Source organism: Gopherus flavomarginatus, chromosome 8, assembly GCF_025201925.1.
Source record: "Gopherus flavomarginatus isolate rGopFla2 chromosome 8, rGopFla2.mat.asm, whole genome shotgun sequence".
Classification (NCBI taxonomy): Eukaryota; Metazoa; Chordata; order Testudines; family Testudinidae; genus Gopherus; species Gopherus flavomarginatus.
Window position 1 is genome coordinate 61,325,098 of NC_066624.1, and position 25,987 is coordinate 61,351,084.

Below are 25,987 nucleotides of genomic sequence, written 5' to 3' on the forward strand. Positions count from 1 at the left end.
ACAGACAGATTTTAAGTGAATACAAGTAATGAGGCATGAGAGTCTAAGATAGTTACAATAAAAATAAAATGCAACAAACTGTTAAATTCAAAGCAAAAGTTTCTCACCACAGGCTCAGTCTTACTGGCCAAGCTCATTAGGCCAGGATCCCTTCTTCTGTGTAAAGGCTGCTTCCTTTTCCCTTCCCATGCAGTGACTCAATGGATAGGAGGAGGAGGCACACAGGAAGACGAAGGGTGCCTTGGGGTGTCTGCCCCTTTATATAATCCTGTCCCCCATTGGGAAGCTTTTCCAGCTGGAAGCAGAGAGAACAGGCTGTTGATGTATCTAGAGCACTATGTGATTAATTAGATCTCTACACTGCCAAAATATATACAAGAGCATACAGAAGCCAGCCCACAGCATTGCCATTATGCATGTGAATCCAGACAAGAGTGGGCTCCAAAATACATCCATGCTCAGCGGTCTAGCTGCATAGCAGTATCGGATAAAAAGACCCTGGGAATCACAATCCCAGCAGACACAGTCTTCCTCTAACACCCTCCTGGACAACCTGAGGCTTTAACTTCAGGGAGGGGAGGGCCACAGGCCCTCAGGACTTTTCCCCAAACATTCAGGTGCTCAAATCTTGCTGCCACCAGTGCTATGGCCACAATAGCAATGTTTAATAGCACAGTGAAGGAAAGCAGAGATGGGTCCTACACAGGCAGACTGGTGCTGTGTCTTGTCCAGATTCACAAAGCAGGAACTAGATTTGTTTCCTCCTGATTTTTAAGGTTACCATCAAACAACTGACAAGTGCAGTTTGGAAGGGAGAGGGGGCAGGTCAATGGAGAAGTAAACTTTAGGCTTTTCTGTTTCTTTTTGACTCCCAGTCAGCCAGGCCTCACCCCCTGCAGCGCTCTCCCATCTCCAAGCACCATCTTCTGCAAACTCTTGGCCCTGGGTCCCACCTCAGCACCTTCTCTCCCCTATGCAGGACAAAGAGCCCAGCCATCATCCCCACACAACCCTGCTGCCCTCCTACCCAGGTTTTCTGTCAGAACTAGGATGCAGGCAGTCTTACCTAGCAGTCAGAGCCATCAGCCAAAGCTAGAGTCAGGAATCAAGCCATCGCTCAGAGCCAGAAGTCAACATCTTGGGCTGGGCAAGGCAGCAGGACATGAACAAGGCCAGTACAGGAGCAGTTGCAGATACAGCATGGAGCAGCCAGCAACCTTGTGCTGCTGCTAAGCTTAAATGCAGACCTGTTGGCTCCTTTCAACCAATGGGGAAAGCCCACCAATCAGGCTGGTCTGCCGCAGCCCATCTGGGCTCATTAGCCTTCCTGAAGGCTGAACTGGGCTAGCCCCACCCAAAGCACAGCAGGGACCACCTGTCAGCCCCAGCTATTCTTCCGCTCTGGGGCCTGGTCCTCATGTGTCCGGGCTGTGGGCTCTGCAGGGCAAGTCAGTGAGAACTGGCTCTGATGAAGTTGCTGATCGTGCCTATTGCCCAGCTATTTCATTCCCACTTTCCCTTTGGAGCAGGTACTGTGCTGATTTTGACTCCAGCTGCCTGCCGGCACTAGTGGTGCAGCATGAGTGTTAATTTTCACCCACGTTGAACAAGTCCTTGAATAATTTATTGGTTATTTATTCTGCTGGAGAGGAAGGTAGGACTGTGAATTTAAATGGAAATGCTCTTCACAAAAGCTACAGAAAGGACTTAGTAATATCAAAACTTCTCAGCTGGACCTAGTTTGGAAACAGACTGACCAGGAAGATCAGACACACAGTGCTCAATCCCTAAGCATTCATCAAACACTATCTTGACTGTTTTACATTGAGAGGCTTTCCTGAAATGTGTCTAACACCCAGCACATGTCCTTGAATAGGCTGAAGTCAGCATTAGCCTCTTCCCTTCCCCTTCCTGTCCTCTTTGAACTACCAACTTAATCGAGGTGAGAAGGGGGCTGAATAGTGTGCAGAAAGCGGTTCTCACAGCCCATCAGCATTGCAGTATGAGCAGGGGAGCAGCCTAGCATTCTGGGCTCTACAACAGCACTGAGCATGACAGGGCCACAATCCCAGCTGGCTTCTTCAGCACAAATAATGTATTATCATAATTATCCTTCCCAGGGGAGCTTGGTTCAAGGGATAGCCACACATGTAGAGGAGGAAAAGTGGCCTAGCTTACTCATATTTTGTAAAAAGCCCATTGCAACTCACTTTCTCTTTGCCATCTCAGCACACCCGATGCTGAAAATCTCCACCACATGAACCACTCCCTGACTCTCCTCTCAGTCAGTCAGTTCCTCCAGCTTCTCCTTCCTCAGTGGCAAATTAGGACACCAGTAGCAAGCCAGTGTGGGATTAAGTGCAATCCTGTACCGAGCTATTTGCGCTGGAATCAAGGGGGTTCCAAATTCTCCTTGCTACTTGGAGGTGAGAGGGAAAGAGCTAACATAAAGGGAGAATGTGGGAGCACAGGGGAGAGTGCCTGGTGATTCACCGCCCAGCTGGACAATACTGTTGGTCCTATACACAAATCCATTCTCATGCAGAGATTTTCTTCCACCTCCCATCTCTCTTGACTCTGCAAGGACTAGCACTCTCTCATCAATACCATTCTGTTAGCCCCTGTTCTCTGCTTTCCTTCTCCATGTAGCCGTTGAGTGTGCATGCCTATCTTAGCTTTTATTGTAGCACTCATCACGATGGTGTCTAAGCACATGACAAATAATTACATCCGCCAGGGTGCTTGTCTAGTGGACTTCATATAGGATCCTGTTCTGCCCACTCTGAGGTTCAAGGAAGCTCTGTTTTGTTTTCAATATCATTTAGTTGTGGTGGGAATCCAATAGGTTTGGCCCTGTAGCGTATTCTTTGAGGCAGGAACCATCTTTTGTTTTCTTTGTTCAGCCCTGGCCCAGTGGGGTCCTAGTCTATGGCTGGGACTCCAATAGCTATTGCAATGGGAGGACAGAGGTGAAAGTAAGCCGGTATGGTCCGATGCAATGTACCGGCAAGAGCCAGTACACTGTGCCGGACCACACCGGCTTTCGTGGTGGGAATTTAAAGGGCTCTGGGCTCCCCACAGTGGCGGGGAGCCCACAACCCTTTAAATCCCACCCGCGGCTCAGCAGCCGGGCTGGGACCAGGATTTAAAGGGCTCAGAGCTCCCCGCCGCTGCGAAGAGTCCAGAGCCCTTTAAATCCGGCCCGCGGCTCGGGCAGCCAGGCTGGGACTGGGATTTAAGGGGCTCAGGGCTCCCTGCAGTGGCGGGTGCTCCGGGCCCTTTAAATCCATGCCCAAGCTTGGCTGCATGGGCTGGGGCTGGGATTTAAAGGGCCCGGTGCTCGGTGGCGGCCAAGCCCCAGGCCCTTTAATTTGCCCCTGAGCCCTAGGGGCTCCCAGCCACCTCTACAGCTGGGAGCCCCCGGTTGATTTAAAGGCCCTGGTGCTCCCAGTCAAAGTCAATGCCCCAGGGCCTTTAAATCTCCAGAGGCCTCTCCTCTTCTGGTTGAGGTCACACCTCTTCTGGATGAGGCCACGCCCCCCACAGGATTCCGGCAGTACCGGTAAGTCCTGTAATTTACTTTCATCCCTGTGGGAGGAATATATCATAATGAAGTCAGACTTCGCCATATTCTCTTTTGGAATTGCCTTGTCCCCTGTGGAATTAGTTCCAGTATCCATGTGTGCCCAGGAGTTTTAGTCACAGGCAGGACAATTCTCTTCATGTCTCTGCTGGAGTTGATCACAAAGCTGCTTACAAGAGCTGTGGACCATTATTTATAAAACGTGAATTTAGAACTTCTCATTCCTCCTCAATGGACAACCTCCCTCGCTACTCACTGTCACCAGGGCCTACAGGATCATTCAAAGGGAAGTGCCAAGTCCAGGAGTGTTGGGAGACCGAGTGAGGGCAGGGGGACAGACAGACATGCAGGAGGTGAGAGGGAAAGAGTTAATTGGTGTGAGGAGGCTGTATACTTGGGATGGACTAGGCCTCGGGGAACGTTTCATTCTGGCCTGAGTTAGCATTGCTTAGGTGGACAGAGAGTGACTCCCTAAGAGCCACCAAGCTGCAATGTGGATTTCTTAAGATATATAGGATCAAATTAAGAGCTGCTGTGTTCAGAGGTTCCAACTGATCAAAGCACCGTTGCCAAGGTAACCGTGCAGATTGCCATTGGGGACCTCCTTTGGGCAAGGTTTTCAGAGGGAGGCAGAGAGGAAGAATGTCTAATCGAAGCTAAGACGGGAAAGGTCATGTCATTCAGGAGCTGTTGCTTGGAGTTGGTGGCCTAGAGGATGAGCAGCCTGCAGAGCTACAGAGTGAGGACAGCAGCAAAGAATTCTGTGGCACCTTATAGACTAACAGACGTTTTGGAGCATGAGCTTTTGTGGGTGAATACCCACTTCGTCAGATGCAAGGACAGAGTGAGGACAGTTACCTCCTGAGAAGAAATCGAGTGAAGATCTGAGTAGAAGATGCTGAGAGATACAGTGTACCCGAGACACCCTGAAATCTGTGCATGGGTGAAAGCAATAGGAGGAAAATAATGTCTCCGAGGCAGGGTGTCACAGCTCCACAGGATCAGTGCTACACCCCAGCTTTTAAACAGTCTCTTGCAGGAATCCTTTCAGTACCACAGCCCTTAAAGAGTCCCACTTGTGTTTTAGGAAGGCCATGCAGCCGCGCCTCCTGCAAGACTGAGCCTCTGAGCTCCAGCACTCCTGCTTCACACCACAGGTGCTGCCCAGCAAGTCCAACTGAGGTAGGCTCTGAGTTAGAGGTTTGTATACCCTTCAGAACTAATGCTCCTTAGCAAATGCTTGCAGCGACACCAGGCAATGAACAGCAGGGTTTATTAGTCAACTGGAACACAGCATCAGAAATTCGTTCGTTAGCACAGAGAACTATAGGTTAAGGCATAGTCCATCTGGCCAAGCCAGAGCAATCCACCAGCCAAGCTGTGATGGACTCCATTTCAGGCTCTGTCTCTCTCTGGTCCATTGTCAGTCCCAGGTCAGAGCAGCCAGCCTCTTCCAGAAGCTACTCTTTTCCCCCTATATGTCTCTTTTCTGTTCTCAAGCTGTCCTCTGCTCAGCTTCTCAGCTGAGAGGAGTGTGTGGGAGGGAAAACCTCCTTCCTCTGGGTCATGGATTGCTAGGTGTCAAATGTTCTGGTTGCTGGGGCTTCCCGTTATCTCTTTCAGATTCTGCATGGATACTGGTTGCTTTCAGCATATTACAGCCAGTTTCTTAATGACCCTTTCATTATGCCGGAGACAGCAAGGCAACATACATATACCTCTCATGACTCTTGCATTGCTCCAAGAGCAGACGTAACCATTTCCTCCCTCACTGGGTAGCAATGCCAAGTACAGAGGGAAACAGGCACACATAAAATTATGACAAAAAATTCCCACTTTGTCACACTGAGCATGAACATTGGCTTTTGTAAGAATGGTTCTATGTTGTCCTTTGTGTGGAGGTAAATACTGCAGTTCTTACTGGGTCAAAACTCCAGGTGAAGTCAATAGGAGTTTTATCTGAGAATAGACTGGGAGGAATGCAAGGCCAGTCTTTAGCAGTTTCCCTCTTTGCCTAAGCGGCCCAGTTTTCAAAACTGCTGAACACCCAGCAGTTCTCATGGCCTTTAATGGGTGCTCTTAGGTGCCCAGCACCTTTGAAAATCAGGCCCATCCTGCGCCGGGATTTGTATGTATTGTTCACTGTCCTTCGGACTTGGTCACTATTGCATATATCAGGGGTAGGCAACCTATGGCACACGTGCCAAAGGCGGCACGCGAGCTGATTTTCAGTGGCACTCACACTGCTCGGGTCCTGGCCATTGGTCCGAGGGTCTCTGCATTTTAATTTTATTTTAAATGAAGCTTCTTAAACATTTAAAAAAACTGATTTACTTTACATACAACAATAGTTTAGTTATATTTTATAGACTTACAGAAAGAGACCTTCTAAAAACGTAACAATGTATTACTGGCATGCTAAATCTTAAATTAGAATGAATAAATGAAGACTCGGCACACCACTTCCGAAAGGTTGCCGACACCTGGCATATACATAAATACAAATTTAGCTCCACCTGATACAGCCTGTTACCTAGACATCAAATGAATTAAAGGGGGAGTACAACAAGCTTAGAACTGGTCTGTCCTTGGCTGAGACTCTATATTTCAACAAACCCATAAAAAAGATCAGAGAGCTCACTCAAGCATGAATAGTTACAAGCGTAAAAGAGTGGTGACATCGTATTTATTATTAAAGCCTTTTTAAAGCCCCATGTTGCAGATGGTTTCTGTATCTCTGGAGAATGGCAGGGTATTTAATAAAAACTTTATGAAAAATAGAAACTGTTTCCCACGGTTAATCATAATGCCCAGGGACAAATTACCTGGGGGAATGTTATTGGAAAGCATGCATTTTATATGGTTAGGTGAGGCCAAGAATAGTATTCAGGCCAATGCATTGGGGTTCTTGGGCACGTAGCAGCACCCCAAAACACACTGGGCTATTTGGGGGACTAGCCATGAGAAGAGACACACTGCGGCTCATGGAAGAATAGCTCTGACATAATACACAGGGGTCCAGGGGCAAACAGCTCCCCAAATAAACACTCTAGGATTCAGGGAGCAGTACATGCACCCAAACTAGACTTGAGTCAATTTTGTAGAAGGTTGATTAGCTGCTGGAAGCAGCTCGGAGATTTGGAACATCCAAAGTAGTATGGAGTAGTGGGCAGAGTGCCAGTGAGGCTGGCAGGGATTCCTGATGAATGCAATTCATCACATTGTCAATCTGCAATGTATCACAAGGATATTACCTTCACCTGTGAAATATGTAGATACAGGATGCTCCTGATTGGCAGAGACACTGAGTACCCACAACTCAAATTGGCCCCAGTGGCAGGTTCTTCAAAAGAGTTCCACTTGCTGTGGGCATGTGGGGTGCTGAGCATTGCTCTTTGGAAACCTGGCCATAGTGTGAGTGCTGAGTCCTGGAAAATATGGCCCTGAGACATATGGCAAATCTACCCCATGGGTCCATACACATGCATGCTGGAGAGGGATTTCTGAGTTGATTGTATGTTCTCCTAGTTCCCTCACGTGCTAAACACCAAGGAAGACAGGCAGATATCATACAATCAGCACAGGCAAATGTCCCCCCAATCAATAGCTGACTACAGTGCAGTGAAATAGTTTGTGGTCATCTAAGCTTTGTTCGTCTGCAATCATTTCCTGTAATGTTTCTCTAAAAGAGAAGCACGGGAGGTAGGATGAGGATGAAATTAAATGAAAGAACTTCCAAGAAGGTCTGTGTGGTTAAAAAAAAAAAAAGGCTAGTGCTGAAATTTTGCTTTAAGCATCAATCTCTTGTGGATGCCGTAAACCATCTTCCTATTTATTACAGGCAATCCCCTCTTATTTAATGAAATCCCATCCATTATGCAACTTTGCAGATATCTGAGATCACTATTAGGGAGTTGGGCCTCATTATAAGTGGAGTTATTGTCCTTTGGAGATTGAGTTAATGGTCATTTGTCTTTTTCATTCGATTAATAACAACCCTCTCGGGACACTGAATGGGTTATGTTTAGCGATGCAATGTTAAGTCCCCTCCTCCATCAGTGCAGATTGCTGAACATGACCCAGATCTCTCAATACAAGGTCTGATTTCAATGTCTTAATAGCGGCTTCTCACTTTTTAGCAGTTAAAGAGAACAGCACATTAAATTGCCAGTGAAAGAACTGGACCGGAGAGAGCGGTGCAAAGAAAATGCAGGTGTTGGTGGCAGTTTTTCCAGCTGCTTCTATTGGCTATTAATGGTTCCAGTAACATAGAGCTTCCCTAGCCATGCAAGAGTTTGAAATGCAGGAATAGTCAGCTGCAAAATAAGACCTGGTCTACACATAAAATCTAGGTTGACCTAACCACATCACTCTGGGCTGTGAAAAATGTCACATCTTGTGCAACGTAGTTAGGTTGAGCTAACCCCAACTGTCGATGCAATAGGCCAATGGACGAGTTCTTCCATCAACCTCACTGCCACATCTTGGAGAGACAGACTGCTTACATCAATGGAACAACCCTTTCTGTTGACGTAGGAAGCGTCTACACTACAGTGCTATAGCAATACAGTTGCAGCTCCATAGCAGTCTTTCTCATGTAGACACACCCAAAGTAGCTGCATCTGTGAACAAAGGATTCAAATTGACAAATGCATCCATCCCTGGCCTTCTGTGGGCTCTTATGTTCTAGATTTATGGAGTACAAGACGCACCAATGATGGGCACGCAGTAAGCACTGCCTTTGGGAAGAGCCTGAACTGGATCTCGATGCTCACTTTGGAATACCTGATCACCCACTTTGGATCATGTTAAACCATTCTTGCCAGGGATGATTTACATCCTGGCCTCTTGCAGCCAAATTTAGGGGCTGGTGTAAATTGTCATAGCTCTCTTGAAGTTAAAGTGATAGCTTGTCATTTTTTAACCAGTTTCCCAAACAAACATGTCTAGGCATGCACACACGTCAGACCTGGAAGTAATGCCTCATGATAAAGTGCAGATTTATATCATACATTTATTTCTCAGGCATCTCCATCAACCCCACCTGCCCACTAACACATTTCTTCAGGGTTCTTTATTTCCTCTCTCCCCTGACCAGCTTCAATCAGCTGTCATTAAAAGATTACATTAAAATACAAAATCTGCCTATGCCAGGAATGTTTCTGCCTTTCTCCCACAAATATGAAATTTGCCCCACAACTTTCCCAGCCCCTAGTAATGCAAGATTCACCCCTGTGCCAATGGCAAACAGCTCTCCCATACCTAGAAATGCCATGCCTTTGCTATATGACCTCTTGTTGCCCTGTTGGGCTGGGGGTGTCTGATACCATTGGAAAGGGGAGATTTCCAGGACTTGCTTTGAATTTTGAAAAGGGCTGGGATACTGTATTTTAAAACTGAGTCCTTTTCAAATCTTGAAAGGTGATGTTTAGATTATTTTTTATTGTTTCCTGGCTCTCCTTGAGCTCTGTACAGTTTGACTCATGGGATAAAAATCTGGCCTCAATGGAAAAATTATTTTGGGGCAGTTCTCTGGCCTGTGTTATGCAAAATGTCAGACTAGCTGATCACAAGGGTCCCTTCTGGCCTTGGAATCTATGAAGTCAAGGGAAGTTTTACCACTGACTTCATGGGGGCCAGGATTTCACCCCGGTAACTAAAGCTTTACAAGGAGAGGGATACATAAAATAGTCCTAATCAAATGAATAAATGTCGCTAAAACATTCCCAAGTAAAGCTTTTCTGCGACCATGTAATGAAGACAGGTCATTGTGGTGTAATAAAGAGGCCTTCTCCTCTGTTTGTTGATAATTTCATAGCATATCATTTGTCCCTGGCAAGCTATTCTGGTAACCATTCAAGGTAAACACCCAGCTGACTTGTTTTTCTAACGTACAAAATTCTGCCTTGAAAGACTTTAAAATGGTCTTACATTTTTATAATTTGTGGTCCGGTAGCACCCAGAGAAGAACTTGCAATCTAAACAGACAAAAAGTGGGGGAGGAGGATACTTAGACAGAGGGAAGTGAAGGGATTTGCCTAAGGTGACCCAGCAGCAAAACCAGGAGTAGAACCCAGGTTTTCTGACTCCCACTCCAGGGGTTTGTTTGCTAGACCACCCTGTTTACAAGACATTTTTACCTGCAATCTTTGAATTTCTGTTCCTTCCCCTGAGTTCCCCATTTCTGTTTAGGTAGCCAGGAACCTGCATAAGAAACAGCTTCCCCTGCACAAGCAGATCTCTCTGAGCACTAGGAAGGTAGTTCATCTACTGGAGTAGCCCACATATCCTGGTCCCTAGTATGTATGCTTTCCCTACAGCAGTGAAGTACATCCTTTCTGGCTTGCTTGGCTTAATCTTGTCTTGCTGGGCAGGATTCTTTATGCAAAAGGCATCATTATGGTGCTAGGCAGGGTAAAGTCCACACTGAATTCTCCCCATGTATTAACATCTTTGTTTCATTTTGTATCTATGGAGCAAAAATACTTGGTCTCTTAAGGCTTTATGTCTCTCTTTTGAAGTCTGTGGGAAATATACTTAGGGAAACAGGACCTTGAATTCACTTGAGACGAATCTGGGTTATGTTTACAATCTTGCTGTTTAGCCTAGACTTAAAGCCCTGCTGAATCTTAGCAAAGGTAATAAATTAAAGCTTATCAACAGCACTAGTAGTGCTTAACCACAAAAAGACACAGGATAGTCTCATGGAACAATGAGTTACTACCCCAGTTCATTACCTTTGGACACTTGGTTAAACACTGATTTAAATCACATTGAAAAAAGTGATGTGTTGGTCTCAGGATTTTCCCTGTAACTATCTGTCCATATTTTAAGCTCACTGCGATGTTTGAGTCCACTAGCAGTCTCTGATGAGGAAAGGCATAGGACAGTAGTATACATAGTAGAGCTGATCAGAAACCCCCTCCTATCCACAGAAAAGTTCATCTTTTCAGTGAAAACATGACCACCATTTATTCCCCTGCCCAGTTTCTGGCTGAAAAACTTTTTAGAAACCAAAAGTTTTTGGATCTTGCTGTTTCAACAAAAAAACATAATAACAAAAAAAAGTTGAGGAAAGCAGAAAATTTCCATGAAAAATATTTTTAGTCAAAAAACTAATTTTCCACCGAAAAAAATGTTGGTGAAAAAGTTTTTGACCGTCTCTAATATAGTATGTAGGTCACTTCAATAGACATGGGAAGGAATTTTTCAGTGAAACTTTGTCAGGAAATGCCAAGTCACCGAATCTGAAACTTTTCGCAGGAGAAGATAGGTCAGCTTTGCTTCATTTTTATTTTTTAAACTCCGAAAAATTCTGAAAAAAGTTTTGAAATTGTTGAAACCTTTTGTCTTGACCTTTTCAAAAGGAAAAAAAATCCCAGTTTTCTGGTTCAAAACAACTTTGTGTCCCAAAATTAAAGCTAATTATAGTTTTAAAAATATTTTAAAAGGATTACAAAATTGAAACAAAACATGTTTTGATTGACCTGAAATGATTTTTTTTTCAGGCAATTTTCAGTTTACAAAAACAATTTAGATTTCAACATTTCTATCTGATTAGGGATTGAACATTTTTTCAACAACATCAAAAAATTTTGCAGGATGGGAAAACCATTTCCCACGCACCTCTGCATTGCTATATGATATTATCATACACAGAGAGAGCCATTTGGGGCTCAAGGCTGGAGAAGCAGGGGCTGTTACAGGTCAGGAATTTGTTGTGTTGGAGAAGCTGTATTTGGCCCTGTATTTGGAAATTCTGCAGGGCAGAACACAATAGCATTGCTAAAACTGCACGGGGAGCTTGCCCTGAAATAGCAAAGCAGCAGCAGACCAAAACTGATGTGCATTGACAGAGGCATTACAGGAAAAGATTGCAAAGCACCTGCTTGGCCTGAGCCCAGTTCTAGTTATTCACTCACCTTTACAATCACAAAATTAAAATAAAAGCTTACAATGCTTGGCTGGATTGGCTGGCTGCAAAGAATGAAGCTTTCTCTGTGTCATCAATATTCAAGGGGATGGAATAAACACAGCCTTGCCTCACTGCGGCTGTAAGTAACACAGGGATGGAGTCACTGAAATGTAACAAGATTTATTACTTTCTCCCAAAGAACAATTGCCAGCTTGCTGTCTTCAGTAAATAATGCTCTCCTAGTGTCAGCTGGGGACACCATTAACCCAGTGTATAGTGACACCACAGTTAACCCTTTGGGGTATTATTCTCAACACCCAGAGGCTGCTACAATGTGGGATCACATGAAGGATTGTTCCTGAATGGGGTGACTTGTGGGAATGTCTTCCCAGAAGAGTGGCTATTGCTGTGTGTGGCTAAAATTAATTTGCCCTGTGAAGAATGAAGGAACTCACACCGAAATTCACTAGGGGATTTACCTCCAGCAGTCACAAATGAACAGCATGAGTTGACCCATTATCCTGAGCATGCTCAGCCTGCATCTAACTGACCCTAACACAGGCTTTGCCATAGAGCAGAATCCAGGAGCTGATTCCACACATGTGCACAGCAGGAGTGACTCTATTGGTGTTATCTAAGAGTAGGTTAGATAAATGTCTATTAGGGATGGTCTAGACAGTATTTGGTCGTGCCATGAGGGCAGGGGACTGGACTCGATGACCTCTCGAGGTCCCTTCCAGTCCTAGAGTCTATGAGTCTATGCTTGGGTAAGCGAGAAGAAAATCAGGCTCCAGAGTTTTGTGTACCACTAAAAACAGCCAAGTCTGTCCTATGGGCTCAACACCTCATTCATTCTTTTTCCTCTGGACACCCCCAAAATGACCTTGACAGGTACGTCTACATTGCAGTTACAAACCCTTGGCTGGCCTGTGCCAGCTGAGTCGAGCTCAGGGGCTGTTTAATTGCATTGTAGAAATTTGGGCTCAGGCTGGAGCCTGAGATCTGGGACTTGTGAGGTAGGAGGGCCCCAGAACTCGGGCTGTAGCCCAACGTCTGCTCTGCAATTAAACAGCCCCTGAGCCTGAGTCAGCTGGTACAGGCCAGCCGCGGGTGTCTAAGTGCATTAGACATAGCCTATGGCTAGAGCAGGAGGGTTCTCTGTTCCTGTCCAGAAAATAAAATCCTTCTCCAAGATTCTAACCTTGACTCTACCTAGGTCACCTGGGGATTTATATAAGTGGACAGCTGAATAACAGGCCAACGGATCTTTTCACGTACACTAGTTTTCCCACAGAGTAACTCCATTGATTTCAGTGGAGCAACTTCTTCAGGGTGGTGTCCATTAGAGGAGAATCTGACCCTGTGAGTCCAAATCACCAGCTGCTATAAACGTCTTAGTTCATTCAGGCCCAGGCTGCACAGGAGTGTGAGGTTTCTCACGTGAAGAGGAGAAGCTGCGATAACTGCTATTTGTGGAGGAAGATGCCATGCAATACGAGCTGTGGTTATTAGAACCTAGCCCCCAAATGGCTGGTGCAATATATTTTATGCAACCCAGGTTGCAACTGGCAGTATTCGGAAAGGTCTGAAGATGTCCTTCCGAGACCATTCACTCCATGTGTGTCAAGGAGGTCCAGGCACCACTGAAGAAATGTAGACACTTTACTAGTTGCAGGATTATTTTGGTAGCACCAGGTCAATTCCCCTAATTGCTGTGAGTTGCTGTGTCTCTCCTAGAAAGTACCTTAAAATGTCCAGTCAGTTCTTTTTCAGACAAATATCCAAAACCCACCAGGACTCAAAGGAGTTTGGGAGAAACACCAAGAGAAGGATGTTCACAAATGGGGTACTAAAATTCGGCCAAGTCCATATTTAAGCACCAAAATAAGTGACTGATTTTCAAATGTGCAGAGAACTTTAGGGTCCAACTGACTCTCTGCCTCCTTACCCTTTCTCCTCCATTCTTGATCAGTACTGCTCCACAGCTGCAAACTGCTCTCACAGCCAAACCTTTGACTGGCACTCAATTCAGTTATGTATTTTTAATTAGAAGCCCTTAAAGCTCCATCTGGAAGTGTTTTGCATTTTAATGTCGTCTACTTTGGGAAAACTCATATCCTGATCCAATGCCAAATTCTAATTTTGTACCGTAGGTCCATATCTACCTACAGTAAAGTATCCCATTAACTCTTCATTCTTGGACTGATCAACTTGGGGATAGGATGCAGGCATGTAAACTTGATAAGCAACTGATTAAAATGGGCATCAGGAAAAGATTGTTAAAAATAGATATGTCACAGTGGGGGTGGTTACAAGTGGGGTGACTCTTAGGTCACTATCTTGGCCACTGTTTTGTATTTTCATAGAATCATAGGAGTGGAAGGGACCCCAAGAGATCATCTAGTCCAGTCCCCTGCACTCATATGGCAGGACTAAAAATTATCTAGATCATCCCTTTTTTGCTTGTTAATGAGCTGGAGCAGGACTATGGAGTTTGTTTTCTGCAGTTTTTAATTGCTTCTAAGCTCTGATGAAGCACATGTCAAAGGTAGGAATTGTTATAGTTCTTCTCATTTTACAGATGAACAAACTGAGGCAAAGAGAAGTTAGGATTTATCCAAGGGCATGCGGCTGGTTGGTGGCAGAACTGAGGAAGGATCCCAGGTTTCCAGTCTGCTTGGTCAGTCTTTGTGCGAGTCAGAGACTCCTGCACAGCCACTGGTTGAGTCCAGAGCCTACTAGAAAACACAGCTGCCCATAACAGTAATTGTTACAGGCTGTGGAAAGGGAATCCTGCACTAATGTTCAATATTTGCAGCAGTGCCGTGTTTACCCAGGAGGTGTTCACACCCAATTAATTCCCTTGATGAGAGCTGCAGCCTCAGCATAGCTTGGGTCAGTGACTGCAAAGACAAAGACATTCCAGAACTCAACAGTGGCTAATGGAAACATTAGCAGATGCATTGCCATATAGCTTACATCAACAATACATGTGGCAGAAAAGTCTGCCATAACCTCAGTCTATTGCATCTGGACCAAGGGCATCTCTTATCTTTCCAAAGAACTCCCTGTTCTTGAGTACAAGCATCATTAATCGCAGTGTCATAACTTATGCAGAGGATGTTCACCGAGCATTCAGAAGATTTGGGGTTAATTCCCTGGCCTGCCACCTACTTCCTCTGTGGCCTTTGGCAAGTTGCTTAGGCTCAGATCCTGTAAATGATTTAGATGCCTACCTCTGATTGGTTTCAGTGGGAGTTGGGTGCCTAAATACCTGTGAGGATCTGGATCTCAGTTCCCCATTTATAAAATGGAGATGACAGCACATCGCTACCGCACAGGGGTGCTTGGAGGATTAATTTAGTGCCTTAGACAGTTCTATAGGTGAGTTGTAGCATAACATAAATCCAAGGAATAAATGGATCCTCCATCTGTTTGTATTCTCTTCCCAGATACGTAGTTTTAGCAGCAACATGGCTTCCAGTGGTGATGTTTTTCATGCAACGTGCAGGTTTCTGAATGAAGGATTGAGCTTGTTTAGTTATTTTGTCAGGAAGGACTATATATATATATATGCAGGAAGGTTTCATGTGTGTCATGACAACATAAGGTAGTTTAGTAGCAGTGTATTCTCCATAATCACATGTGCTTTGTCTATCAGAGAAGTACATGCTATACAAACCCTATGATTCACAGGTCCAGGTCCTCACCTGGCTTGAGTCAATATGGCTCCACTAAAATGAACGCAGCTACACCAATTTAAAACTCCTAAGGATCAAGCCCACAGGTTTTAAGGCCAGATGGGGCCAGTATGATAATCTAACCTGACCTTTTCCATATGACGGGTCATAGAATTTCAGCCAGTGAGTCCCTTTTTTCATAAAACATTCCACTTCTAAGGAAAATTCAGGCAGAAATATTCATCCCAGTTGCAGAGGGCTGGTCAGGAAACAATGAAACTCAATTAAACATTTCCATGGGAAAAAAGGGATGAAATATTCATGCAAATTTTCATCAATCCTCTGATCCATTTTTTGACCAGCAGTGTAAAGGCTGGTCCTTTCAGCCTTTACACTTCTGACTTTTTCTAAGATACCATGCTTCCAAGCAACCAATTTCCCACTGGATGCTGCAAGGCAACCTCATTTAGTATTCTATATTCTTCACTTCCCCTAGCAATTTAAAGCTTCCCCATCCCACCCCATTTTTTACATGCAGATAACAATCTGAAGTGTCTTGGCACAATGACATTTATTGAGAAGGAATAGATCCATTGTGCCAAGACCCCTGCAGAGAGAATGTAAATTGTAATCCACTTGATGGGTTTCCCCTTCTCTCTCCTTCTCTATTTCCAATTGCTCTAAGTTACCCTTAATGTTTCTAACCTCTCTAGTTTACCTTTGCCAATTGGAGAGAGTGTTTATTGACAAATCTCAATTACTGCAAAGCTCTTAGGGGGGACAGGGAGGGGAAGCTGCCTGCTGTGCGTATGCAGAGTTTGAAACAAAGGCCTCCTCCACACCAGCACTCAGATGATGACAAATCACATTCTTCAGGCCACCCAAGCTCAGTTTCATGAAGATGCTGAGAGGTGTCATTTAAAGGTGACCTAGACAGAGGCCATGGCTACACTAGAGAGTTGCAGCGCTGGTGAGGGGGTTACAGCGCTGCAACTTAGGATGTGGCCACACTTGCAAAGCACGGCCAGCGCTGCAACTCCCTGGTTGCAGTGCTGGCTGTATACCCGGTTGAGCCTCGGGTGTAGGGATTCCAGCGCTGGTGATCCAGCGCTGGTCAGCAAGTGTGGACGCCCACCAGCACTTTTATTGACCTCCGGGGTATAAGGAGGTATCCCAGAATTCCTGTCCACAAACCGGAAGAAAGGGAGAGCTCGGAGTTCAGCCAAACTGCTTATTTAAAAAACAAACACAGCTCCTGTTTGCTGAGCGAGCAGAGGCAGGCAGGGGAATTACTTTGGAATGTTCACAGCTGTTTGCTTGAAGAGAGAAACAGCACTCTCACACGGCAGGGGGGGAGGGGGAAGTCCGTGTTCAGCAGTTGCTGATCTGGTCTGATGGGTATTTAACAGTACATAATTTGCATTTAGTGAATGAGAGAGGAGTGGGGGAAGGGAGTTAGAACTTTTAAAATGATTGAAGGTAGGCACAGTCCTTAGAACTTGCAAGGCAGGGAGCTGAGAACAGTGTCAACTCCAAAAATCCATTCTGTCTGTCTCCTCCACACTCCCTGTCACATTCCACCCCACCCCCCTCTTTTGAAAAGCACGTTGCAGCCACTTGAATGCTGGGATAGCTGCCCACAATGCACCACTCCCAACAGCGCTGCAAGTGCTGCAAATGTGGCCACACTGCAGCGCTGGTAGCTGTCAGTGTGGCCACACTGCAGCGCTTTCCCTACACAGCTGTACGAACACAGCTGTAACTACCAGCGCTGCAAAACTGTAAGTGTAGACATGGCCAGAGATCAGTTTGGCCCAGTGCTCTGCCTTACTGTTTTATCCTGAGCAGAGAAGGCCTGAAAGGGACAAAGAAATTATTTGCTGCTTTCACAAGTCAAAGTCAGGCCTTATCTACCTGACTCTCCCTGAGAGACTCTCTGAAACACTGCAGACCTCTACTAGGTCTGTAATTAGAGCTGGGTGGAACATTTTTCCCAAAATGCCTTGTTTCATCAAAGCCAAAACATTCAGCAGAGCTTAACTGCTTTCCACAAAACTTGCATCAGGAAGGTTTTTGGGTCCAGAGAGAAAGGTGATGTGAAAAACACCTTTATTCACCAAAAATGCATATATAAAACATGTTGTAAAACATTAAATATGATATATTACAATATAGTTTCAGGAAGGAATCAAGAGAATCCCACTCCCTGCAAACATCACACATCACCAAAAGCTGTGATGGTAAGCTGGCATCAAGGAACAACAAGGAAGGCCCTCTTATGGATCCTTAATTGGTTACAAGATAGGAAACAAGGGTAGGAATAAATTGTCAGTTTTCAGAATGGAGAGAGGTAAACAGCAGGATCCCCCATGGATCTGTCCTGGGACCTGTGTTATTCAACAAATTCATTAATGAGCTGGAAAGGGGTGTGAACAGTGATGTTGCCAGATTTGCCCATTACCTTGGGATAGGCTCATTTATTCGGGTTACTTTTCTTGGGAAGGGAATTCTGTAATTCTATCAATGTGCTGCGTGTGTCACTTATGTGTTCATATGGAGCTCTGCTTCTTCCTTCTACCAGTCCCCTCCCAATGGAGCTATCCTGCAGGACCTAGGTTCCCTAGGGCTGGGTTTCTTCAGCCCAAGAACTGGATGAACACACACCCACCCACACGTACATTAACAGAGCAAGTCTGAGCGGACCGGGTCAGTCAGCACTGTCAAGCTGACCCCTTATCAGTCCCTGGACTCACTGGGCTGGATGAAGCAGCACTTTCAAGCTGACTCTCCTTATATGCCCCTGGGCTCCATGGACTGGGTCAAGCAGCACTTTCAAGCTGTTACCCTTATGTGTCCCAGATTCAGCACATCCCTATCCCCACCTTCACAACACAACTGTACTGGCAGTAACCTACTTGATGAGCAAACCCCACAGTATTTTGGGCGCTGCAGGGATCTTCAGCTTAGGTAAAAGAAGCGTGAAATGGGGGAAGCTTAAAACACAGAAGAGTAAGGTTCAGCCAGAGAGAGAGAAGCAACCAGTTTAACCATACAAGTTATTTATTGAATACTGGTGATAACTACACCAGGAGGGCTAAACCAACATAACATACATTATTAAAGGTTAATACCTACGGTAGAAAGGAAAAATGAAAAGACAGAGAGAGAGAAGGGGATCTCACCACTCCCTGAAGCTTGGACTGGTCGGGGTTCCCAGATGATGCTGGTAGCTGAGGGTCCTGAGGGCAGGAGGCAGGCAGAGTCCCCAGCACGATCAGTCAGGAGAGTATGGAGTCCTAGTGGAGCTGATGCAGAGTTTGGATCTGAGCATCAGAACCCTGACTGGAGGGTGAGTAGGGATTTTTGTAGAGAAAATACAATTGTTCAAGGGAAAACAATAGATTTGTTTATAGGTAAGGCTGATAACTCAAGGGTTTTCTTTAGACTAGACAAAAGGAGTTGATCACTCTTGGCTATGGGTGGTATTTTCTTCCAGGGAGCTCACAATTCAACTACGGGGCTTCACTATTTGAATATCAATTAAGGATTCATTACTAGAATTGGTCTGATAATTGCTGAGCTGGGTGTGTGCAGACATAGGTTCATTAGCATCTGGAGCAGAGATTCCCATGATGCAGTGCTTCCCTGCTTTTTCTAGTCCCAGAATTCACTGTGGTTCTTGATTCTCCATTCTGTATGCAAATTGAGATGACTTCCTGTCCCATCTTTCATGCAGATGAGGCTTGGGGAGTTGTCTCTGCTCTCCATTCTGTACGCTAATGGAGATGTCTTAATCTTGTCACCCTTGTCAGGAGGGGTCTAGGTGTGTCTCCCAATGCCCTTCACTGTTCTCTGCAAGTTTTTTTCCTCTGATGGGTTTTGGTTTAAGCAGAGGCTGGGGGTGGGAGAGTGTCTTTCATGAGTCAGGCTGGATACTGCACCCTGGTTCCCCAAGAACACAGAGGTTTCTGGTATCAGTGAAGGTGCTGAAAGGGGCATAAAGACATTCTTTGCTGTTTGTTTTTCATAAGGAAAAGTCAGGTCTTGTCTGCCCAGCACTCCTTGGCAAACCAAGCACATCAAATGCAGCCATATCTTTGGAGTTTCTAGAAAAAAGGACATCCTGATTCCATTGCTTTCCTGCAGTAAATGGCTGCCAGCACATTATATTCAGAAGAGCATTAGATTAGATAAATAGATAGATAGACAGATAGATGACATAGGTTTCAACAAAATAGGAAGTACAATTCTTGTTACAGTTTCATAGAGCTAGACAGAAGATTGCATCAGCAACTGGTTGAAAAGCAGCTTGTGAAGTACACACCACCTCAGCACTCCCAGATTGTAATGCAGCCACTCATGCAGCTTAACAAATACATTTTTTCAGATGGGGTAGCTAGGGTACAGGGAGGATTTATGGGCTGGCTTTAAGTAACTGTAGCCTGGATAGGCGAAGCAAGGCTTATGGCCAAAGAACTGGGGCCTGCACCTCCACAGTCTTGCATCTCGTTTAGCTAACTATACTTCTCCAAAGTGCTGTAAAATGCTGACAGAAAAATCAGCTGAGATTTTCAAGGCAGAGGACAGTAGAGCTGGTTGAAAAATACCAATTACTTTTCCAGGGATATTGTGGAAAAGAAATCATCGTTTTTGTTTCTGTCAAAATTTTCTGTGAAAATTTTTCCATTTTTTGATGGAAAATTATTAATTTATTATTATTATTATTATTATTTATTTTACTTTTGAAAGTTATTTTGAATTATTTTTTGAGGGTAAGGATTGGTTAAAATGTTTGATTTTTTTCAAAACCTGTTCTCAGTAATACCCAGATTTTAGTAAAACTTTGAACCCAAACCTGAAAATATTTTACTAACCATTTTTCAGCTTCTGTGTTTGTACTGAAAAACCAGAAAATGTTGCCATTGACACTTTCCCTCATAGATTTCCACCAGAACTTCAACAACCACCACCCATCAATTAAACTCTCACTGGAACACTCCCATGCTAGCATCAGCTTCCCAGACACTATAATCAGCTTCACCTACCTTCATAAATCCAGTAACCACTCAAAATGCACCAAGAAATCTGTTATCTACAGCCAGGCTCTCAGATATCACAGAATATGCTCTGAGAAGAAAGTCCTGGATATACACCTTTAACATCTTAAAACACTTCAAAAACGCCTTCACCAAACAAGGAAACTCAACCAGAGAAATAGATTGCATCATAGAATGGGCCATCCAAATACACTGAGAGAACGTGCTTCAATCCAGAAATAAAATCCCCTCCGACCATACACCCCTACCTGTGACCTACTCCCCCACCCTGGAACCCATACTGAGTATTAGCAAACAACTACAACCCACACTTGATGGGAACCTCATCCTGAAATAAATCTTTTCTGAACCCCGATTTTGGGCCTTCAAAAAACCTCCCAACCTCCCCACAGACCACGACGTACCAACTCAAAGCAGCATCAGACCCTTCCAGAAAAACCTGCAGACATCTCTCCACTGCTACAATGCCTGGCACCCTCCACGACACCCCTTTCAAGATCCATGGGTCCTACATATGCTTATCACAACATGCATAAACATCATGAGAGTTTTCCTTTGGAGAGGCTCGCACCCAAGCACCAGAAGCAACCTAGAAGTGTGGGGGGACCCACCGGCAACTGAACCATGACCCTGCCTCTGAGGTCCACCCCCACTCCACCTCTTCCCACTCTCTATCCTGAGGCCCTGCCTGCTCAATGCTTCCTCCTCTCCATCCCCTCCCCCTGCCCTCCACTCGCTCCTCTCCACCCCCTTCCCTGAACAGGGAGGCATGGCCCCATCACTCCTATGGAACTTCACTTCTGGTGCTCCAAAAGTGGAGTCAGAGGGGTGACATGCACTGCATACATGGCATTTCCCCCCTGGCATGGTCAGCGTTTTTGGGGGAGGCTTAGCCTCCCCTGGCCTGTTATACATGCCACTCATGACAACATGTGGTGCACCGCATCCAGAGCACTCAGTGTCCCAACAACAATTATATGGATAAAACCTGACAATCACTATATTCTTCAATGAGTTCACACACAAAAATGATAAAAGAGAAAAACACCCTATCACCTGTGGGTGAACACTTTTCACAAAGTGATCACTCTGTACCTGACCTACCAGACTTCAGCGTCAAAAGAAATCAGCACAACACTTTCAAAAGACAACTCTGGGAGCTTAAATTCATAATTTTGCTAGACACTAACAATCATGATCTTAATAAAGACACTGGATTTATGGCTTATTAGAACAATCTGTAACCCACTGACCCCCCTTTCTGTCTTCTTCTAAGGGACCATTCAAGATGAGGTGGCCGATTAACACCCCGATAGTTCTATGTGCTAATTACTTATGCTAAACTATCTGATCAACTTGTATTTAGCTGTGATACACTAAGTACCCTTTCCAGATCTGAGGAAGAGCTCTGTGTAATTTGAAAGTTTGTCTTTCTTACCAACAGAAGTCGGTTCAGTAAAAGATATTACCTCACCCACCTCTACTTTCCAATCAAAACTGTTTCTGACAAGAAGTCATTTTTTGTCAGAATTACTTTTCAACCAAAAAGCTTTTCATTAGCTACATAATGTATCTATCAATATTGTGGTACATATTATTTATTAAAGAAGACTATTCCCTGGATACAGCATTTGTAAGTTCTTTACAAAAAAGTATATACTGTCAGCGAATACATCTACTAACTATTGATTATTTTCCACTTTAGAAAATATTTAGATCCTTAAATCTTTTTTTAAAAATCCATGAGTTAAAGGGGCTGTATTGTGATGAATATACATGTCTTTGTTCTGGATAAGAATAATGTGTTTACATATATATGGGTAGTGCGTAATTTATATTGTTACCTATTCATTTCCTACTTTCAAGTGCTTAGGTTTTACAGATGATGGGATAGTTAACTCCAGTGTTGTTACTTAGCAACGTTAATTGGATTCTGAATTGAAGATTTTCTGTTTTGGAAATGGCAATAGAACCTGTATCACTTTTAGAATTTTCAGAGCCAATGAAGTAACTTTAAAGCCATTTTCCCCATATATGGGAATATTCAAGAGCAGCGTTACTCAGTTTAGAGGGGCTTGATATTAAGATACAATTATTTATTGATCCCAGGCCTCTTGCTTCTATTACAGATAATAATCTCTTTTCATTTTACAGATGAGCCAATGAAACATGAAGTGACAATAGGTCAGCAGCAGAATAAGGAACGTAATGTGAGTTTCCTGCCTGCCAGGCCAATGCCCTCTTCTACATTGCACCACATCACCTCTTTACAAGGCTGAGCTGACCAGGGGCCAGGGACTGCACTGAAGTTGGTCATGGTGACCGCTTTGTCACTCCTGAAGGGCAGACCGTCCCCAGCTACTGTTGCAATGTGCTCCCCCTCTTTCCCTGTGCATCTCATGTGACCCAGACCTCCCAGCCACCGCAGCTCTTCCTTGCTCCTCAGCAAGGCTTCTCTGCTCCTTCTGCCCACTAGACCCTAGTCTCCACTGTGGTATTTGGGGATTTCCCACTCTGAGGACAGGTTAGGGACATTGAGAGTTTTAATAGGGGGCAGTATTGCCTAGTGGATAAAGCACCAAACTGGGACTCACTCGTAGAGCTGGGCAAACTTTGTCCGCCTCAACCATTTTTCACTAAAAGATGCAGATTTCGGTCACCTGAAACATTTCATGAATTCCTCCATGGAGATCTCAAGGAAGCTTTCATGGAGGTACCCTGCAATCCTTTGCAGAAGGTTTCTGGGAAGGGCTGCCTTATTTTGTCCACCATGGTAAGACACTTTCCCATGCCACTCAGGTATTAACTCTTCTGGCCTCATTGTGGCACGCAGCATTGCAGTAGAAGGACCAAGTCTGGACCCAGACACTTGCAGCGGATTGAGGAGAAAAGGCTCTTTATTTATTCAACACATGGTGGTTAGTGGGGATGGAGTTTATAGGGGAGAAAATGCAGTGCAGAGGACAGTTTGGTAAGGAACACCACAGATAAGTGTCACATTACTCTGGCTCATTGCTGAAACTGGTTTTCAAATCCTCATGGAAATGCAGAGCCCCTCAGGGTATGGCTACACTTGGAGATGTGCAGCGCTGGGAGTTACAGCTATGTTCGTACAGCTGTGTAGGGAAAGTGCTGCAGTGTGGCCACACTGACAGCTACCAGCTCTGCAGTGTGGCCACATTTGCAGCATTTGCAGCGCTTTTGGGAGTGGTGCATTGTGGGCAGCTATCCCAGCGTTCAAGTGGCTGCAACGTGCTTTTCAAAAGAGGGGGGTGGGGTGGAGTGTGACAGGGAGCGTGGGGGAGACAGAGAGAGTGGATTTTTGGAGCTGACACTGTTCTCAGCTCCCTGCCTTGCAAGTTCTAAGGACTGGAAGATACACAGCACCTACCTTCAATCATTTTAAAAGTTTTGACCTTTCCCCCACCTGTCTCTTATTCACTAAATGCAAATTATGCACTCCTAAATAGTCTTTAGACCATATAAGCAGCTGCTCAAAACTACCCCTCCCCTCTCTCCTCAAGCAAACAGCTGTGAACATTCCAAAGCAATTCCCCTGCCTCCGCTCGCTCGCTTGCTGGAGCAAAGAGCAGCTGTGTTTGTTTTTTAGCTAAGTAGCTAAGGGGAGATCGGAGTTCAGCCATTCTTCCGGTTTGTTGTGGACAGGAATTCTGGGATACCTCCTAATATCCTGGAGGCCAATAACAGCGCTTTTGGTGGCTACACTTGATGACCAGCGCTGCATCACCAGCGCTGGAATCACTACACTCCAAGCAAACCAGGTGTACAGCCAGTGCTGCAACCAGGGAGTTGCAGTGCTGGCCGTGCTTTGCAAGTGTGGACACAGAGTGAGTTGCAGCGCTGTAATCCCATCACCAGCGCTGCAACTCTCCAGTGTAGCCATGCCCTCAGTGTGCTCTTCTTATTGCCCTGGTGTCTGCTGGCTCAAAATTGGCTGCCAGGAGATTTGCCTCAAGCCCTCCCCCAGTGGAAACTTTTCTCCCTTTGTTTCACAGATATTATGGAGCACACAGCAGGCAGCAATAACAATGGGGATATTGCTTTCACTGAGATCTAACCTAGTAAGCAAACAACACCATTATCCTTTTCTATGTCCAAAGGCATATTCCCCCACCATTCTGCACTTGCTCAGCCTGCGGTTAAACCGGTCCTTACTGCTGTCCAGTCTGCCTGTGTATGCTTTCAGGAGTCATGGGAGCAAGAGGTAGAGTGGGTCTCCTAGGATAACGACTGGCATTTCAACATCACCAATGGGTTTTTTTGCAGTCTGGAGACAAAGTCCTTCCTGGCAGCTTTCTGAATAGACGGTGTTCACAAAGATGCATATACCATGTGCCTTTCCCGACCATCCCACACTGATGTGATCCACCAGTGCTTACCACACCATTGAGAAATATCCCTTTTGGAAAGGTGGTCTGGTGCCAAGACAGGGATATGCATTCCGTCTATCGCCCAACTACAGTTAGGGAACCCCATCGTGGCAAAATCATCCACTATATTCTGCACGTTGCCCAGAGTCACTACCCTTCTTAGCAGATGACCCTGTTGATGACCCTGTAAACTTGGATCACAACAGATCCCATGGTAGATTTACCCATTCCAAATTGATTCTCCACTGACGGGTAGCAGTTTGGCATTGCAAGCTTCCATAAGCTATTTTCACTTGCTTCTCCTCTGTCAGAGCAGTTCTCATTTTAGAATTGCTGCGCTTCAGGGCTGGGGAAAGCTCTTCACACAGTTCCTGGAAAGGGGCCTTACACATTTGAAAGTTCTGCAGCCGCTGCTCGTCATCCCATAGCTGCATATTGATGCAGTTCCACCAGTCAGTGCTTGTTTCCCAAGCCCAGAAACAGCACTCAGCCATGTCAAGGTGATGTGTGCCAGCAACTGCACATTGCTCTGCTTGTGGCATTACATTGTTCTGTGTGGTGGCTCCTGTATAGGCTGTGTAGATACAGCAGGATAAGGTGTGAGGTGTATGAAATACTCACAACAACAGTGTACAACTGAGCGGGGTCCATGCTTACTGTGCTATGGCAATTGCACGGGTAACCCAGGCTTGCGAAAAAAGGGCTTAGTTTGTTTGCCATTGATTTCAGGGAGGGAGGGAAGGAAGTGCATCATGGGAGGCTAATGCCATGTTCCCATAACCACCCCATGCCAAAGTTTTGGTCCCATAAGGCATTGCAATCCCAACCCAAAATTCCACTCGGCTACATGCACTGTGGGATAACTACCCACAGTGCAGTGCTGTGTGTGTCAATGCAAGCCTTGCTAGTGAGGATGCTCTCCCCCGACACAATGAGCATAGTGTGGACATGCAAGATCGACTTGCTTAAATTGGAGGCTCAATTTCCACTTACATGACGTCAACTTCACTTTGTAGTGTAGACAAGCCATAAGTGTTAGTGTTATTAATGCAGGCAGCTCAGAGTCTGCCGCTAATGGATTCAGCTTCACTGTGATTGGGCGTGCAGCAGCTCGAGGGATTTGTTGCTCAACAGTGAGTAGACAGATGACACCTGAAATCCTTCCGCAAAACTTTTTTTTTGAGGAAACATGGCTTCGTATCAAAACAACTATACCAGCTGCCATGAGGAGAGTGAGGAATGAATTGGCAATGATGGGTTGGTTGACAGAGTATGGAAGCAGTGAGTAGTTGAGGCATCCATGGTTAATTTGGGCCAGTATTTTGGAGGTAGTAGCCAGACACAGAAGAGATAGCAATATA